The sequence below is a fragment of the Ochotona princeps genome, chromosome 4 (genome assembly GCF_030435755.1).
Source record: "Ochotona princeps isolate mOchPri1 chromosome 4, mOchPri1.hap1, whole genome shotgun sequence".
Lineage (NCBI taxonomy): Eukaryota > Metazoa > Chordata > Mammalia > Lagomorpha > Ochotonidae > Ochotona > Ochotona princeps.
This window is the reverse complement of record NC_080835.1, coordinates 47582054-47596600: the sequence shown is the minus strand read 5'-3', so window position 1 is coordinate 47596600 and position 14547 is coordinate 47582054. Positions and strand designations below refer to the sequence as shown.

Sequence of the window (14547 nt, the reverse complement as noted above, 5' to 3'; positions counted from 1 at the left end):
AGAGCCGCCGCTCACCTGAAAGTCCCGGTGCTTTCCTGTCCGCTCCATGTTCGGCAGAGTCGGACTCACACCTCAGTCGGTGAGGGAGCCCCCGGGGCTCCCCAAATCCACTGGCTGAAGCTCCGATACCTGCTGCGGGCTTCCCACAGACTCTTTCCTCTGACCTTTCGTGGCGCTTGCTCCTTCCAAGCCAAGTGAGTCCAGCGCGGCTGGCCGGCCAGGCCAGTTGTCATGGAGACCCTGTCCCCGCGGCGCGCACGCTCCGGTTCTCCAGCGCCAGTAGGCGCGCGCACATTCTAGGCGCTCCCCCGCCCTCCGCCTCCCCTCCCCCTCCGGTGTCTCTTTCTCTCCTCCCAGTCTCTCTGTCTCTCACTTCCAGGAGGCCTCCGTGGGACAGCACTGTCTTTGGATCAGTTCGGTCTTGCAAGCATTCCGCTCCTCCGAACTCCCCTCCCGTCACACAAGGGCTCGGGATTTGCTCCTGGGAACTTGCTCCAGCAGTTCAGACAGGAGAGGGAGAGTGGGCTTGTTTTCCTCCCCTCCAGTGTCTGTCTGTCTGTCTCTCTCTCTCTCTCTTTTATTAACTTGGAAGAATCTGGCAGCCGGGTGTGTGTTGGGGGGTTGGGTGGGGTGGGCGGGAGCGAGCTGGAGTGCTTGGAGGGGGAAGCTGGCCCCTCCCGTGGGTCTGGGAGCCCGGGGAGGAGGGACCCTGAAGCACCACCGCCTTAACTTGTTTGTGCATTGGGATTTTCCGGGACGGCAGTTGGGGAGGAAGTGCACTCCCATCCCAAGAGCTCGCCTGGACTGGCCTCTGCTTACCTTGTCTCCAGGTGGTGATGGTGGTTTTAACCAGTACCGGGAGGCATGGTACTAGTGCTGGCACCTAAGCAGTCTCTCATCTTCCTGCAAAGGAAAGACACTAGGTCAGGACCAGGAAGAGCCCCTGCAGCCCTGAGGGCAACCTTGATACAAACACAGGCCTGCCTCTTGGCCCCATTCTGGATCAGCAGCTGGAAAGCCAGGGCCCGGGAAGGGAAGGGACTCTGTTTAGTAACATCACCCCCTCCCCTACACACAGACATGGGGACATTTATTCCTGCTTTGTAACATTCTTTAACAGGTATGACTTTGATTCTTATCACCTTTTGAAATACACTGGGCCAGTATTTTTTACGGCCATTTTATAGTCGGAAAATCTGACGCTCAGGGACATCAGATGTTTCACCTACAGTTAGAAAGCTGGCTAGGGCAAAGAGCTAAGGGTACAGACCAGTCAAGTGTCCCCTACACCAGTGCACTGCACTGCCACCCGGTCTTGCAAACACGTGACTTTGTGACAGCTTGTTACCACAAGGACCTATAAGTAAGACTGGGCACCCAGGGAAAGGTGGCAAATCACAGCGAAGTAAAGCTGTCATCCTTTTAGCCTCTTTGGGCCATTATCCTATAGGTGGGGAATATTCTGATGCAGATTGGAAATATGTATGACCTTACGCTGTCCCCAAACGCCCCTACAAAATCTTGTTTCATCTATCTGTTCACAAGAGGCTTAAAAGTTAGGACTGGCATTATAGTAATTGTAACAGATTTTTTTTCAAATAAAAATGTCTGAAACAAAGGTAAAATAATTTGCCCTGGCTCATAGAACCAGGAAATAACACATTTTTAAAATGCAGCCATCTCTCTGGCATACAGTATGCAGAGTAGTTGAAAGGGTAACAGGAGCCCCAGGGATGAGAAGGTCTTGGCAGCCCCTGACTGCACCACTAACTCCCAGCCAATGGACAAGGCACCTGTCCTCCAGCGTCTACCAGTGCACTGTCTCAACCTAAGACATGGCTATTCATGAAAGCCTAGTGCTTAAGTCAGGCAGGCACTGAGATATGACCCTCACTCATCCCTGCAGCTCCTCACCAGAGGCCAACAAAAGGCTCTGGGGTCTTGGCATCCCCTTCAGACAAAGACAGGCTAAAGGAGGACACAGCCCAATGCTGCTCCTGAGAGCAGCACTGCAATGGGCTCTTTCAGGCAATCATCCCTTACAGAATTCTTCAGTGTTCCTTTTTATTAGACTCCTGTATATTGCAAAATTTCTCAGAATGAGATTCTGATTGCCTTGAGTTTTAAAACATAAGTAAGCACCAAAGCTAAGGTAGGATAAGTGTTTCAAAAATCCAACAGGAGGTGACGGGATGGTACAAACTCTAAGGGTTAGCATGACTGCTTCACGGAGGCCACCAGAGCTTTTCAATGTCCAATCTCACTCAAGTCCCAGCTCAGGAGTCCCTACTGCCTCAGGTCAACAAAGGCAAATGAGATGGCAAGGATGTGTGACATCACAAAATCCATCCCCAAACTTCTCTTTCCCCACACCCTACAGGCATCCCTCTGCTCTTCTTGCAAAGAGCATATTCAGCCTTTCCAGTCTCCACTCTGAGAAAGAGGTAATCCCACCCATTTTTATAACACAGTATTCAGTGTGTAACAGCAGCAGTCACTAACATTTACTGGACACCTAACATGTCAGACAGGGTTTTAAGCAGCATGAGGGGCCAGGGCTCAAACACTGAGCGCTAAAGCTCATACAGTCAGCATCCAAGTCCTCAAGATCAGGCACAGCATGCAGGCCATGCTCCCCCTAGTGGCATGCTGGGGTAGAGGGGTTCCTCAGGGCCTCACCCTTCTCAGGAATAGGAACCCCAAAAGGGCACCATTAATGGGAGAACGGTAGTCCCTGTTTGGGCAATGAACTCCTCGAACTGAGTAGAGCCAGAGGAAAGCTGAAACCCGCTGCTGCCTCTGCAGGGCAGTCCTCCTGGACCTTTCCTGACCAATAAGGAGTGGACAGCCTCATCTGTTGAGAGCTTCACCTGCAAATTTGAGACAGAAACCTGGGAGACAACCTCAAATTGCTCCATCTCTTTCTCCCCACATCCAATTCACATGCCAACTCCAAACAATTCTGCTTCCAAAATAAGTCCTTTCTCTCCACTGCCATTGCTTCACACTGCATACCTTAGTTAGGTGCATAACCTTCCTAATTGTCCCAGCTCCCACTCTTGCCCACTCTGAAGATACAGGGCAAAATCAAACTCAGTTTCTCCTCTACTCTCACTCAACACTCAAAACAAAATTCCAACAGCGACTGTGTGTGTGTAAAGAGGATGCCCCACCCCAATGCAAGTGATTGGTTCTGCAGCCATCACATGCTGGGTGTTCTCTAATTCAACTCAGCTCTGACACCACCTGAAGGTAAAGTCACATCCCACAGATTGAGGGTTCTGTTCCCAAGACTGTCCACCCTCTACTTTAGGACTGGCCCCAAGCTCCAGGTTGTTTGACTAATGCTTCTTATTAAGCCGCCAGCTCTAGCTCAGGATGCCCACAATCCCCTCCTTGGGTTAGATTAATTTGTCAGAGAAACACTAACTTGGGTGTATTGGCGTGTTAAGATACAGATGAACACCAGATGAGAGGCGGGATAAGGCAAGCTCTGGGGAAGGGGCGCGGAGATTCTAAGCTGCCTCCTACAAGCTGCACTCCCTGAACCTCCTCTGGCCATCCAGTCTTTCCGAGGTGGGGGGGAGTTCAGGAAAACTTCATTGTACAGGCATAATCATCAGTTGTATCTAATCATTTGTGATCAGCTTATCCTTCAGTCCCTCTCCCCTCCTTAAAGGAAGGGGGATGGGACTTTGAAAAGTTCTCATCCCCTAATCAAGTAGTTAGTTCCCTTGGGAACCAGCCCCCAGCCTGAGGCTGTGCAGAAGCCCCCAGTCATCTGTCAACTCAACAACACACACACAGACACCGTGTCTGGATATTCCAGGATTCCAGAGAACAGGACAAAGGCCAAATATACAGTTCACAGTAGCTCACCCTTACAAAGGCATTCTCCAGAGAGCTCTCCCTTTTTACATGGGATCATGTCATTTCCTGCTTAACACACTGCAGTGGCTTCCCAGTGTGCTTGGGACAAACCCAAACTTCTTACCAAGCCCTACAAGGCCCCAGCCTCCTCTGGACATACTTCCTGCCCTTCCCCCAGTTGTGTTTTGGCCACAGAGAATCTTTTTTAGCTCCCCCAAAGTGCCAGCTTTTCTCCAGGCTGTTTCCTTCAGTCTGGGACACTCCCTGGTGCAGTAGGTCTAGGTAATTCTTATTCCCCAATGTCCCAGCTTCATTTGAGCTCTACACCCCTCGGGTCTGAGTGATGCTCCCCAACCTGACCCTCAGCACCACTCAGTGGGACTTGTCACTACTCATTGGTGCAACTGTTTCCTTGGGGTCAGTCTGTCCCCAGGAGGGCGTCCGGAGCACAAAACTCCACCATTGAGCTGTCATCTTCCCTTCACACAGCAGGGACTGGACCACTACCTGCTGAACCAATGCATAAAAACCCACAGCTTCCTTTGCTCCAGGAAGAAGCAGCTTACACACAGCTATGTCATGCCACTCACTGTATCTTTTCATAGACTTACAAGCTGTAATGACATCTCTTTTTATCCTGTGCCTTGCTTGTGGGTTTCACCAGCAATTCCTGTCAAGTCTCCATGTGGTTTGTTTCCCAGAACTTCCCCTGTAAGGTCATGCTCCTGGGGCGCACTCCAGGATTTTATGGCCTCTCCTGTTACTGGAGTGCCCACACATAGGCCTTTCACCACCACTCTATCATTCACTGCCAAGCCGAGCCGGCTGCAGGCGTGGGCCAGCTTCCACCATGACAGGGTTCTCAGGTCAGCTGCATCCGGGGTCAAAAATGCTCCCTCTCACCACAGCTGTGTAGGCCACAATGTCATCAGAAAAAAAAAAAAAAAGCATTTTTAATGAAAAAAAAATCATTTCATGTCACTCTAATTTGGAAATCAGCATCAAAAGCTTAGGGGGATTTTTTACCCTAATTAACTATGTAAAGAATGTCAAAAATATAATAAAAAAAAAGAAAAAAAAAGTTTAGGGGGTGGGGAAGGGCTTTACTGCTAAAGTATTCTTTCAAAACTGGGGGACAATAGTGAAGGCCTAGATAAGAGCAACAACAGTGCGATCAGCTCCCCTTGCATTACCTCTCAAATCTGCAGCCCTCCTGGCTTCACCTCCTCGGCCCATGCCCTCCCTCCACTACAGGGACGACCTACCACCCGGCCCGGTGCTCTACCATCTGCCATGCTTTTCCTCTCTCCCTCCATTGCTCATGCTCACTTTCACCTCAAGGCCTTTCTTGCACCAAGTATTAACCACCTTCAAGGCCCAACTCAGGTATCACCGCTCTGTGAAATACTTCTTCATCTCGTGGCAGAATCATTCTCTTCTGCAAGTCACCAACAGTTGAAAGATGCCTTTACCATGGTGTTGACTTCTCCAGCACTGTTAAGTTACACAGTTATCTCTGCCACAGACCTGCTCCCCCACCCCATCTCTCCCTCCGTTTTTCTACCTTTCAAATATATCTTTTTTTTTCCTAAAGATTTATTTTACTTTTATTGGAAAGTCAGATATACAGAGAGGAAGATCTTCCATCCACTGATTCACTCCCCAAGTGGCTGCAATGGCCAGAGCTGTGCCAATCTGAAGTCCCAACCCAGGAGCTTCCTCCAGGCCTCCCACGTGGGTACAGGGTTCCAAGGCTTTGGGCCATCCTCGACTGCTTTTCCAGCCCACAAGCAGACAGCTGGATGGGAAGCAGGTTTGCCAGGATTAGAACCTGCACCCTTAAGGGACACATTCAAAGCAAGGACTTTAGGTGCTAGGCCACCGCAACGGGCCCTGTATGTCTATGTGTGTGTGTATATATATATATATATTTAAATTCAATCCTGGAGACATCATTGTGGAATGATGGATTAAGCCTCCAGATGCAACGCAGGTACTCCTTATGAGTGCCAGTTTTAGTCCTGGCTGCTATACTTCCCATCCAGCTCCCTGCTTATGTACCTGAGAAAGCAGTGAAAGATAGCCCAAATCCTTTGGCCCAGCTTCAACCGTTGCAGCCCCTTTGAAAAGTCAACCAGTGGTGGAGATCCCTCTGTAACTCTGCCTTTCCAATAAAAATAAATAAATCTTAAAAACAATAAGACTAGGGCCAACATTGTAGCAGATAAAATCACTGCTTTCAACACCAGCTTCCTTTACAGATGCTGGTTTGTGTCCTGGCTGATCCACCTCCAGTGTAACTACCTGCTATTGGCCCAGGAAAAGCAGCAGAAGGCGGCCCAAGTGTCTGGGCCCCTGCCGTTCGTACAGGTGACTGAGATGATGCTCCTGGCTTCAGCCTGGCCTCGTGCTGGCTGCTGAGGCATCTGGGGACAGACAGAGGATCCAACAGAGGATCTCTCTTCTCTCTCCTCTCCCCACTCCCCACTCTCTCTAATTCTGACTTCCAAGTAAATAAATAAATCCTTAAAAAAAAATAAGAGTAGTGAATTTGTACCTATTGCTGATTGGATCCTACGATGCCCAAGAGATATCTACCTTGAGATGCATCTGAAGAGCCTAGATCTCAGTGCCCCTACGTCTAGGGTCTTACAGCATCTCCACTAAAGACAAACAGTTCCTTCTAAAACAACAGCAGAATATGACATGTCTCCACACCATTCACACTGCACAGGGCTCTGGCTATTTACATAAAAGCCCCTCAGGACTTCATAATTTTTCCTTTTCTGCCTGTGAATAATAATGTGGCTAGAAGGGAAAAAAATTTAATTTGGGAATAGAAAGTCAGTGTCAGTAAATGGGGAGCTCAGTCTTGCTTTCCGCTCTCTGGAGTAGGAAAGCCTGCCCGACTCCTTGTCTGCTTTAGGGTCCCTGCTTTGTCGCCCCCATAAGGAGAGCTGGACTAGCTATCTGCTAGGAGTCCTTCTACTGTGAACGTTCTATTGCATTGTTCTACTGCAGTCGTCCAGTTTTCTGAAGTCTCAGCCGCAGAAGGACTTCTCACACTCAGGCACAAGCCGCAAAGTTTGTGAGTCTCCTATATCCAACCCCTTCGGCAGAGCTCTTGGCCCGGGACTTTGGAGTTATCTGTCTGGATCAGACTGAAGACCATCACCAACAAAACACAGCTGTTCCTAGAGGAAAAGATGGGTGGTCCAGGCTTCCTGCCTAAGGCAGGCTGGAGAGGAAAGAAAGACGTCAAACACAGAATAGGAACATTTTGGAAATGGCCTACAAAGTGCCTGAAACCGGATTGAGCCACTATTGGGGACTCACCCCAGCTCCCAGCTGACAAACCTGCCTTTACATAACAGCAACCAAATTCTCTTAAAGGTAATCTGTTACTGCACAGCCAGCAGTCTCTATATGGGCTCTATGAGAACTGGATCAACACAATGAAAGTGTCCCTCTGCCTGTCAATCCCAACCCCCCTCTCAGCCTGAGAGCTGGATCTGGCAGGACCTTCAGCTTGGTGGCTACTGCCCCACATACTTCACTTGACATTCTTTAGACAAGAGAGAAATACCAATTTTCTGTTCAAGTTATGATGTTTCAGGATAAGAAATGTTCCCAGGTCCCTACTCTTGACCTCACTTCCTGTGTCTCGCTTTCCCCCACTTACTCTCCCCCATCCACTGCCACCGCCCCCGCCACCGATCCACACCTCTGACCAGAGGCTCTGAAGTAGGCATGTAGATATGTGTGTATGCCTGTGTGTGTGTAATTCTCCCTACAATTATTCTGTCCCACATCGCTGTGGTGAGGCATTTCCTGGACATCTTCACAATGAGCTGAGCCCCTCTCTTTTACTTGGCCAGTCCTCTGGTCCTTTTGGCCACTTAGCTCACAGCTCTCACTATGAAGCTCAAGGTTAAGCTAGATTCATTCAGCTGAAGTAGCTGCCACAATGTTCACATACGAGTTTATTTTTTTTTTATCAGAAAGATATACAGAGAGGAGAGACAGAGAGGAAGATCTTCCATCTGATGATTCACTCCCCAAGTGGCCGCAATGGCTGGAGCTGAGCCTATCCAAAGCCAGCAGCCAGGAGCTTCTTCTGGGTCTCCCAAGTAGGGCGCAGGGTCCCTAGGCTTTAGGCTGTCCTCAACTGCTTTCCCAGGCCACAGGTAGGGAGCTGGATGGGAAGCAGGGCCTCTGGACATAAACCAGTGCCCATATGGGATCCCGGCATGTTCAAGATGAAGACTTTAACCACTAGGCTACTGTGCCGGGCCCTAGTTTATTATTTCTTCTCCTTCTCCTTCTCCTTCTCCTTCTCCTTCTCCTTCTCCTTCTCCTTCTCCTTCTCCTTCTCCTTCTCCTTCTCCTTCTCCTTCTCCTTCAGAAATATTTTACTTACTTGATAGTAAGAGTTACAAAGACAGGAACAGAGAGACACTCTGCAAATGACCCCAATGGCTGGAGCTAAACTAGACCAAAACCAGGAGCCTAGAGTTCCATTCACATCTCCCATGTGGATATAGGGTCCCAAACACTTACTTCCCAGGCACATTAGCAAGGAGTTGGATCTGAAGTGGAGTCGCCAAGTCTCAAACCAGTACCCATTCTGATGCCAATATCACAGCTAGAAACAGCTTGTCATGCCACAACACCAGCCCAAAGTCTGAGTATTTTAACATCAATCCCATGAATACAGGCTTGGGGTCAGGAAACACTGGACAAAGGAAGCAATATCTGAGATTCCCACTGACAGTACCAGTTTATCTTTCCAGGATGGGCTCAAGCTGCTTTTCCAAGATCTAACCAGAAGAATTCCCAAGTCTGTGGAAGAAGTAACCCTCAGAGTATGATCAGCACAAGGTCACAGCAGTGTGAGCCCAGGGCATGAAACCTTCCCCAGTCTATGGGCCCTGACTTTTCCCTGGCTGGGCTGGATTCTCTATCCCTTCTACTGTGTTCCTTGAAACAGTCTCCCACTCCAGTATCATTCAGACATCTCCATCTTGTACTTTAGCATACCATGGCTTCTCTGGCTTCATTCTCAGCTTTATGTGTCAACTCTTAAATCCTACTTTCAGAAGCAGACACCCCCCAGCACCACCACTACCTCCCTTTCCAGGAACATGCCTCTATGATTTCAGACTTAGGAAGACCCTCAAAAACGGTGTTGGGATAAGATCTAAAACTGTCCATTGGTTGAATACCTTCCATCTCAGCACAGAGACTAATGTGGACCACACCACCATGATGGCTTCTAACATTTGGCAGGTGTGCTAGTTTCAGCAAATCATTCCTTTTGGTGTTCTTTTTCCTTTCTTCCTGCCCCTCAGTAGGCCACTGTTCATCCCTTCATATTTTTAACTAGACATAAGTTCTGAGCAAATCGACCATTTTTAATTCATCATTGAATCTCCAATAAGCTTTAATACAGCATCTTTCTTTATACATAGCAAGTACTTGATTCAATGTTTATTAAATAAGCAATAGCATGGTAAAACTCTAGAATCGAAAAAATTAAGCAGAAAAAATTAATATGCAAGGAAGGTTTTAGTCTGGTGGTTAAGACACAGGTTAAGAAGACTGTGTACCAGACTAGAGGGTCTGAATTCAGTTCTCAGCTTCAGCTCCTGACTCTAGCCTCCTGCTAACTCAGACCCTGAGAGACAATGGAGATAGCTCAGGCAACTGAGCTAGACTAGCCACAGGAGAGACCTGGTCTGAGTTCCGGGCTCTGATTTCATCCTGGCCCAGCTTCAGCCATTGCTGATATTGAGGAGTATCTACTGCATCAACCAGCAGGTATGGAAATGATTGCTGCCTCTCCTTTCCTCCATCTTACATACATACATACATACATAAAAATACGGGCAGAAAATTGGTCCAGTTGTTAAGATGCCAGTTAAGATGCTTATATTCCTTGGAAGAAGTCCAAATCCTTCCTCGCAGGATCCAATGTTATCGGAACAACAGCCAGGAGCCCTGAGCAGTCTGCAGAAACAGAACAGTAAACTCCCTTCGGGACTAGGGAGAGGAGCTTTCTCTGGTCCTTACTTAGTTCTAACTTTGGATCCCCACCCTCTCCTGCAATGACCATCAAGGTCGCCCCGGAGCCCCACCCCCAAAACAAAACAAAACAACAACAAAAATTAGAATAAATAGAGAACAACAAAGAAAGCTTAGAACCAGACAGGAAACAGTCAGCCGGGACTCACATATACTTTATGAGGTAGGACATGAAAATAAGTTACTCCTCACTGGGGAATTGAAGATTTCTCTGCACACCCCTCTTAAAACTGTTCTGTGCCTCAACTGTTGACAAATGCCTTGTTAAAGTTATAAGCCAGTTTGGACTATCCTAAAATCTGTCAAGTTCAGTAAAAATTATGCTTCAATACAATAAACTGCTAAACACAAAAATGAAAATAGACACGAGACAGCTGAATAGTATCCTATAGCCATTTTAAGGTGGATAGAAGCCGGTTGTATACAAACTAAAATTGAAATGTCAATGAAGTAGTCACAGGATGTGGTTAAGAACTTGCATTTTCTTTTTTTTTTTTTTTTAAAGATTTTATTATTATTGGAAAGCCGGATATACAGAGAGGAGGAGAGACAGAGAGGAAGATCTTCCATCCGATGTTTCACTCCCCAAGTGAGCCGCAACGGGCCGGTGCACGCCAATCTGATGCTGGGACCAGGAACCTCTTCCGGGTCTCCCACGTGGGTGCAGGGTCCCAAAGCTTTGGGCCGTCCTCGACTGCTTTCCCAGGCCACAAGCAGGGAGCTGGATGGGAAGTGGCGCTGCTGGGATTAGAACCGGCGCCCATATGGGATCCCGGGGCTTTCAAGGCGAGGACTTTAGCCGCTAGGCCACGCCGCCGGGCCCAAGAACTTCCATTTTCTAACATATCAGTCACTCAATACCATGTCAATTAACTCCATAATGCTGTAAACTCTTATCGCTGTTATGTTACGGCTTTTAATTATCAGGACGATATTCTGCCGCTCTGTTTTTAGACCAGAGATGGTCTCCCCAAGAAACTGTTGAATTTATCTGGACAATAAGATGCTGGACTCCATGCATGGTACATGCTTGCAATGAAAGAAGCATGACTGGATTTGAACTGTAATACTGCAATAAGGTGGAGTAATCCACCATGCGGGGAGGGTACGGGGAAGGGTTGAGGGAACCTCAGAGCCTACGAAATGATGTCATACAATGAAATGCAATTTAAAAAGTAAAAAAAAAAATTATATTGCTAATAAAATAAAATATACATATATATTTTAAAGATTGATTTATTTTTATTACAAAGTCAGATATACAGAGAGGAGGAGAGACAGAGAGGAAGATCTTCCGTCCGATGATTCACTCCCCAAGTGAGCCGCAACGGCCAGTGGTGTGCCAATCCAAAGCCGGGAACCAGGAACCTCCTCTAGGTCTCCCATGTGGGTGCAGGGTCCCAAACTCTTGGGCTGTCCTCGACTGCTTTCCCAGGCCACGAGCAGGGAGCTGGATGGAAGCGGAGCTGCCGGGATTAGAACCGGCGCCCATATGGGATCCTGGGGCGTAGAAGGCGAGGACTTTAGCCACTAGGCCAGGCCGCCGGCCCCAAAAGATGCTTATATCCCTTATTGGAGGGCCTGGGTTCAATGCCTGCCTCTGGCTACTCATTCCAGATTTCAGCTAGGCAGATTGTAGAAGGCAATGGTAGTAATGGCTCAGGTAGCATGGGTTCCTGTCGTTCATTGGCTCCAGGCTTTACCCCATTTAGAGGCTACTGCAGGCATCTGGGGATCAGCAGATAGATGGAAGCTTTCTCTCTATTTGGATGTATGCTCACTTCTCACATAAATTTTTTTTAAAGTCCCAGTAATATGCATCTATATTTATATGTTATTTATATTTGTATATTATATATCTTACACATAAATACACATACATAGGTATACACATACACAAGAGGGAAATGATGCCAAAAACATTGGATTTAGACTTCAGAAAACTCTTTCTTAATCCTTTGGATAAAATAAGAGATACACAAACAGCTGGACAGGTTGGACAGATTGATAATTCAGAATAGCTTGGCACAAATGATGCTAGAAAATAGATAACTATTAACCAGAAACAGGTTCTCTGAAATTTCTAGAAATCTGAGCACTTTCCATGTAATTTCTTATTGGCATGTGTTGAACCAGCCTTGTATTCCAGTGATAAATCCCATTCAGTTAGGTGTAAAATCCTTTCAGTATGCAATTGAATTGGTTTGCTAGTGTTTTGCTGAGGATTTCTATATCTGAGTTATTTGTGCAAATGGGTTATTTTCCCAGTTGTTCTAGATTCCTATTATGGTCATGTCTTTTTGTCAATGAGATGGATGACATGCCTATTAAACATGTATAAGTTAGGATGAAAAAATTAATTTACTAGTGATAATCAGCGAGAAGGGCTCCACAACCTGAAAGTCACAAGTTATACATAACAAGATGAGATTCTTAAAGGACAAAATGTGTAATTTTCCATTTAAGTTGAGGGGGGAGATTGCATGACAACAGGATGAAGATGGTATAAATGAAAAAAACTTGTGGGAAGGTTCCCCACTAGTCAGCTGATGAGGCCAAGAGTTGGAGTTTAGCTAAGGAAGCAAACTACAGAATTCAGATCAAATGAGGTCTGTGTCCCGCTCTGTTCCATTCTGATAGAACAGAAGTGTTTCCAGGAGATACCCACTATGCTCACAGGGGCCAGCAAGTATACCTAAAGAAAAACAGAAGTCGAGCCTGTGTGTGTGTCCCTTACGCTGTGAGTGAGAGAATAGGCCTGCTTAAAGAGGCTCTAAGTCCTCCTGCAGAACAGGGAGAGAGAAGATAGCCACATTTATCCCAGTGGAGTCATCTCTTCGGGAACTATGTGAGGTTAAGAATGCTCACAGAAAGAAAAGAAGAACAAAGGAAAAAAACAGCTGAGCCCTGCTTGATCTGCCCTTGGTCCCTCTGGCTACTCCCATCAAAACCTTCCAACCAGGGCTCTGGAGGCCAGAGCCCTGGCAAGGATGTTGAGCAGCGCAGGAATCCAAACAATTTTTGATGCTGTCTCCCCCAACCCTGGGTCATGATGATCAGAATCGCATGGGGGTATTTTTAACCAGCAGAGAGAATTCTTGGGGAGATTTAACTTTCTATACTCAGCTGTCATCTGATAGCCACTTGGGAACCAAGACAAGGGTTTTGAATATGGTGACTGAAACATTAGCTGGTAGGAATGTAGTGCTCAGCTTCTTCGGACATTGTTGGGACATGGACACATCAGCGTGTCTCCTGCACTGCAGACTGTAGCACCCCTCCTAAGAATGAGGCAAGAGAGAAGGGCAGGTGTCCCTCAAGATCCGATGCCTGCACTTGGAACGTGGAAGGTGGCCCTAGTGCCCAGACGAGTGTCATTTAAATAAACTGCAATATCCCGTAAAAGATGCCTTTTTTTTTTCAAATACTCTTTTTCTTCGAGGTACGGAACCTAGATTTGGAATCCAGATACCATTTCACTCTTTTCTTATTAAAATATACGCAATGCAAATATTTTCCCTCTGTAGAACAGAATCAGTTTGCTGTTTTGTACAGAAGAGGTATTTATAAATGTTCATTTATTTGGTCCCAGCATAATGGCTCAACTGGCTAATCCTCCTCACTGTAAGCACTGGCATTCCATAAGAGTGCTGGTTCATATCCAGCTGCTCCACTTCCAAGCCTGCTCCCTGCTTATGGCCTGGAAAAAAACAGTGGAGGATGAACCGAAGCCTTGGGACCCTGCACCCACATGGGGGACCTGGAAAAACCTCCTGATTCCTGGCTTCAGATCAGATCAACTCTGGCTGCTTGCAGCCATTTGGGGGAGTGAACCAGTGGATGGAGGAATTTTCTGTTTTTCCTTCTCTCTGTAAATCTGATCTGCCTCTCCACTAAAAATAAATAAATCTTTAAAAAATGGGAAAAGAAAAATGTCCATTTACTTAAGGAGCAACAGAGAAGAACATATACTGGAAGGAAACAGACCTCTAGGACCACAAGGAAGGGAAGATGGGTGAGATAAGGAGAGGATTTTGGAAGGAAAGGTGGAAGGCAACATCAGTTTAAGATCCCAAAGGACAAAAAGTCCTTTAGAATGGAGCAGAGTGGGATATGGGCCTCATTTGGCCATCTGATGGGAAGTCTGAGAATAGCAAATATGGGAAATTTCCATATGGATACTGGTTCATATTCCAGCTGCTCCACTTCCAATCCTGCTCCCTGCTTATGGCCTGGAAAAACAGTGGAGGACAGTCCAAAGCCTTGGGACCCTGCACCTGTGTGGGAGACCTGGAAGAAGCACTCTGGGATTTTAAGACACAATGCTGGGTATCAGAAGGCCCTTTTCTCTTTCATGTCTAGGAGTCTCTACCCTGGGGTGTCATGACTGCCTATTCCCCATGTGACTGCTGACAACTGGGAGGAGAACAGTGGGAAAAGAACAAACGATCAAGCATTACTGTTCCCACCCAACAAATGCCAACATAAGAGCTTCCTCTCTTAGACTGTGGACTCCAGATGCCACAACTGGGAGACAGCAGCTTACTTCAGGTCCCAGCAAACAAAGGAAGGCAACCATTCTGCAGTCCTGAA

At 47.1% G+C, this 14547-nt stretch overlaps 1 protein-coding gene across 6 annotated transcripts in view; it reads right to left on the bottom strand.

Annotated features, from left to right (window-relative positions):
* The window catches only part of DENND2B (DENN domain containing 2B), a 218674-nt gene that overhangs the window by 111210 nt on the left and 92917 nt on the right, over nt 1-14547 (bottom strand). For 5 of the 6 annotated variants that reach the window (XM_058663410.1, XM_058663412.1, XM_058663411.1 and 2 more), the window contains one exon: nt 820-903. The gene's annotated coding sequence lies outside the window, so the exon portion shown is untranslated. Of the gene's footprint in view, nt 1-15; nt 306-819; nt 904-14547 lie in introns of those variants that run through there. The other variant, XM_004593806.2, reaches the window with a different exon arrangement.